The 5,272-nt window shown below is 40.3% G+C and overlaps 1 pseudogene across 1 annotated transcript in view; it reads left to right on the plus strand.

The window, feature by feature from the left end:
- Positions 1–3,374: 3,374 nt before the first annotated feature.
- Positions 3,375–5,272, plus strand: part of LOC110314723 — a 13,826-nt pseudogene continuing 11,928 nt past the window's right edge. The window contains exon 1 of the transcript XR_003843159.1: positions 3,375–3,513. The product of XR_003843159.1 is annotated as a zinc finger protein 431-like (transcript). The remainder of the gene's footprint in view (positions 3,514–5,272) is intronic.

A 5,272-nucleotide genomic window follows, 5' to 3' on the forward strand; every position in this document is an offset into this window, starting at 1 on the left:
AAATTATTTGGTTTACTTTCACAAAATTGGCAAGGTGTTTCTTATGAGACTGTGGATATCCTACAATCAGTCACATTAAAAATGCCTTACTCGGGCTGGAGAAATGGCTCAGCAGTTAAGAGCATGGACTGCTCTTCCGGAGGACCTGAGTTCAATTTCCAGTAAGCACATGGTGGCTCACAACAATCTGTAATGGAATCCAATGCCCTCTTCTGGTGTGTCTGAAGACAGCAACAGTGTATTCATAGACATAAAAAATAAATCTTAAAAAAATGCCTTACTCAGTATGTATGAAGACAATTTCACATACATAAGTAGTTATCCCCCTTCTACCTTTTTGAGATTTAGTAACATTTAATTTAATGAAGCTGAAGGTATGAAGCTGATTGTTGTTTAATTTAGAAGATAAGACACAAGCCCTGTGCTTGATCTTTCAGCTTTTGTATATTTATTTATTTTTAATGAGGCTTTACTGGATATAAGTATCTTTTAAATTATCAACCTGTTTATGTCTGTATATACATTCATATATGTATATATCATATTTAAAAGCACAAAAATGTTATTCTTATATGAGTGAGGACAATGTCCAATATGAATAGCATCTCCTGGTCTAGGAGTAGTAAACTGTTTAAAAAGTAATTTAGAATCTTTTTTTTTTTTTTTTTTGTAATTTAGAATCTTAAGGGATAGAGACTATGTTGTGTAGTAGAATTGGGATAGGGTTCAAGGAGATACCATTGTGATCAGAATTGTATGTTTACATATATCATATCCTTAAAAGTAGATATTAATATTTAAATATGTATTCTCATGTCACCTATTCCAAAGAAAGATTCAGATCCATTTTATCATTTTATCTGTGAGGATTTATTGATTAAATATATTTTTGTCCTTTCACATCAATTTTTAAGTTTAATTTCATTAGAAACAAAATGAACTAGGGCCAAGTTAACAAGTTTAATTTAGTTGTAATCCATTTGCTATTAAGTACATGATGTGGATAACAAACCATGATCCCATGTGTACAGAGTCTATACATAAGTAATAGAAAGGCAAATTTTAATAAGCCACAAGTTTGTGTTTATTGCTTGTTGGGATTCTATTTCCATAATTTTCACCATTAAATGAAAATTTCACATAGAGACCTTTAGTAAACATATTGTTAGTTTGGGCAAATAAAACCAAATGTGTCTAGAGCACAAGAGTACTGAAGGGCATTTTATCTCAGAGGAAAAGCAGCCTGGACTTACCAGGCAGAAACAGCCAAGAGTGAGACACAGCAGAGGATAACATAAATGTTCTTTGCTGGCAGCAGTCTATTTAGGACTTAGCAACTTATCCTTGTCTGTTGGGATTTGTGAACATCGAAGTCTCTGTTTCCTTTGTTAGTATGCCAGTTTTGAAGGCATATGGCTGGAAAAACTTTTAGGTTCTTTTGAGGAGCCATTAAATCTGTAAGGGAGAAGCTACCAGAATCAGAACAAAACAAAACATTAAGATACAAAATGAATACCCTGTAAGTCTGGTATTTCTCTGTTGTTCAATAGGGATACTATTGACTCGGTGGGACCATCAAGAATAATGGTGGCTACGATTTTATCTTGTGCCATGTGGTTATATTACCTAAAGATCTGGTAAAATTAAATGGCCTATGTTTTATGATATCATTATCAAAAAAAGATACCAAGTCCCATGATTGCTTACATTTTATGAGGATTCCCTAGGTGAAATTTAGAACAACCAAAGAGGTAGTGGTTTTCAGTTGTGTGTGAACTGGGCCCCAGAGTAAAGTAAACATATTTCCCATCAAGGAATTCTGGGTTCTTACATAGCCCCCTTACTACTTTCCTTGGGAGCAGGAAGGAAGATGATGATACAATGAAAAAGAGGACTGGGAAGAAGGATGAGAGAAGAGACAGGAGCTGATTTCACACAGCAAAATCTTTGTGCTAACTCTGAGCCTAACCCTGAACCTGTGACCCTAACCACTCTAACCCTAATCTAAACAATCCTTATTTTATTCCTAACCCTCTAACCCTGCATCCTGTGGGGGAGTTTTCTTAATTATACCTATTGAAGTGAGAAACCCTTGCTATATCGTGGTCTTTTGAGAGTTTAAGATCCACCTTTAATCCAGGCTACAGATTCTTTCCAAAACCTACATACATAGAGGACATTGAACAGGGAAGTTCTTTCAAATTGTCTACTTCCTTCCCTACATTTTTTAGCAAGGTGTTTTGTTTGTTCATTTGTTTTGTTTTGTTTTTAAACTGGCATTAATAAGTACTTATTTCTTTAGAATTCTGGGAAGTACTCAAGATCCGCTGAGATATCAAGCAACCTGAACTCAACAAGTCCTTGATTTTTCTAGTTTCCCTTGGCAATGAATCTGCTCAGCCATTATTGGACTAGGAGGACCATTGTCTGTGAGACCTTCTATTAAATCCCCTTTCTACATACATAGAGACATTCATCCTATGGGATAAGGTACGTTTTTTTGTACTAAGACAACTGTGTTTTTTCTCCACCTTGCCACTGAGGAAGATGTGCTGGCTAACAATAGTGGTCTACACTGTCATCTGTTTCCTGGTTTTCTCCCAAGGTTGTTTTATACCTTTTTGGTGAAAAGGAGCTGCAGTTTCCCTGAACCCAGCATGAAGCCACAAAACAAAACTCTTGTTTCCTAAAACCCTCTTTAATGTTAATATCCTTCCACTGGTGGGCCAGATTGATACCTCCACTCCAAGTTCAGTAACAGGTTATCCACCTTGAAGAAGGGTAAGTGCTGTGAAGAAAACTCAAGCAAGCTACGAAAGGAGGTCATGGTGAGTGCAGGACCACTGCCCACAAAGGGGAGGAGCAGGCGGCTGAAGAGTCCGAGCTGAAATGGTGTGTCCTCTCCCACGGCTTGGATAGGCACAAATGCTACTGGAGTGCAAGTAACCTGAGATCTGGAAAAGGTCTGACCCAGGACTGGAAGCACTATTTAACCTTGAGGAGGCTGGGTGGCTTGCTGCACGTTTGTTTTGGCTGTGCAGGCTTGAAATGGTTCTTTCCGTCCTGCTAGCGTGCTGTGAGGGGACCTCAAGCAAGCTCCGAAGTTGAGACGTGGTGAGTGTGAGCTCACTGCCCACAAAGGGGAGGAGCAGGCGGATGAACAGCCGGAGCTGCAATGGTGGGTCCTCTTCCAGGGCTGCATGGGACGACAGATAGATGAGGCTCTTAGAGGACAGGCACAAATGCTACTGGAATGCAAACCACTCCCGAGATCTGTAAAAGGTCTGGACCGGGACAGGAAGCACACTTTAACCTAGAGGAGGGGTAAGACTCACTGGCCAATCAAGGCTTCCCCGTGGAACTGACAGTCAGACAATGAGGCGGGTTCTTCCGGATGCCTTGCTGGAAGTTTGTTTTGGCTATGCAGGCTTGAATGGGTCTCTGTGTCCTGCTTTGAGCGCTGCTGTTGTGTTCTTTGAGGGGACCTCAAGTAAGCTCCGTTTTTGAAACATGGTAAGCGCAGGATTACTGTCTATAATGGATAATGGGTAGGGGCAGGTGGCTGAGCAGTGCGAGCTGAGGTGGTGGGTCCTCTATGGGGCTAGATGGAAAGCATCAGCCAGATGTAACCAGATGTGGCCACCAGTGCGGTCCTTTGTGATGCCCCTCACTTGCTAAAACAGGCGGTGAACTCTGAATAACATCAGTAACAAGGCTGAATCTGCTCAAAACATTTGGACTAGGGGCTTGCTTGTAGAAATATCACGGGCAGGATGCCAAACTTGGAGAGCCCCAGTATCTCTTGAATCTTCTATAAGTTTTTCCCTTAGCATTTATCTATTAGGTATAAGATCCATTTGTCGATAATTTTGTAGATCTGTTAAAAGACATTCATGTGTTGGGTAGCACTCCCACATTAAGTTCAGATGTAGAAGAGTAGAATTGATGATGTAAAGGATTTACCAAGCTTAGCAAATAGTGACAGTAAGTAGCATTTAGCTGATGGAGGACTGTGTCAAAAACACCCCACAGATTAGTATGCTAAGCAGGCCGGTTAGAGACTAGGATGCTAGGATTCACATTTTTGCTCACCAGGTTTGTCTAAACATCTGGCTCCAAGCCATAACAAAGGAGACAACTGTGATGTACAATCAGCCATTTGGCACATGCTCATAGCAAAAAGCAGGTCTGTAACAAGCTGCTCAATCCGTCATTAAAGTCACAACCAACATTAAGGACTGGTGTGCCTGAAATGCCCATTTTCTAATTGAGAAAAACATAATTCTGCCACATGGGAAAGACTACACTGGTTGACATCCATTCGAGAAGGAAAAACACTATGTGCTTGCAGGCAGGAGCCGGGCATGGCTGTCCTCTGAGAGGCCCCTGTTCATGCCAGTCTGTTGCTCCCCAGGGAAATGACCTTGCTTGCCTCTTGATTAAACTTCCTAAATTCTTTAGTTAAAAGGCTGTAACGCAACAGAGTTTTAAAATTACCCATTGGAGTCATGTAGTGAACTGTCCATTGCAGCAACAGGAAAAGGATGTGCATGTGAANCATGGCTTCTGCCTTCAGACCAGAGCATGAGGAACAGGTTACTGTGTGCACTGCACAGTGAAATAGGATAGGCAATAGCTACATCACAGATTAAAGTTTAAGGGAGTCAGCTGTAGGGGACACCATTATGAAGAAAACCTGAAACAAGCAGGGTGAGTGATTGTGTAATTTCCCAGCGTGTACTAATTCATGTATGTGAAGGAAAACAGATCAGATTGCAGGTGTGAATAACTTGGGTATGTTAACTTGAGCCAGTGAATATTGAATTACCAATATTGTCCTGTGGAGGTATGTGGAATGCTCACTGATACAGATAAGTCAGTGCAGAAATTTGAGACATAAACCATTGGCTGTGCTGTGTTTGTCAGCAGTAACATTGCACATAGGGACAAGGTCAAATACTATCTTATTAATGCCATTCTCTCTACCAGGGAATGCCTGCTCTTTTTCAAAGTTAGTAAACCTGTGTGTTTTTTTCAAATATATTTATCTTTTTAAAAAGTTAATTGTTGGTATTACTTTTTGAATTTCATTTTCTTTATGTATCACTGCCGTAATCTCTTGTTTGTTTCTATTCTCCAAAGTTTCCTCATCATTAAGAATTTCATTCCTAGCTGGGTGTGGTGGTGCATGCCTTTAATCCCAGCACTTGGGAGGCAGAGGCAGGTGGATTTCTGAGTTCAAGACCAGCCTGGTCTACAAAGTGAGTTCCAG

Source organism: Mus pahari, unplaced genomic scaffold (genome assembly GCF_900095145.1).
Source record: "Mus pahari unplaced genomic scaffold, PAHARI_EIJ_v1.1 scaffold_5646_1, whole genome shotgun sequence".
Taxonomy (NCBI): Eukaryota; Metazoa; Chordata; class Mammalia; order Rodentia; family Muridae; genus Mus; species Mus pahari.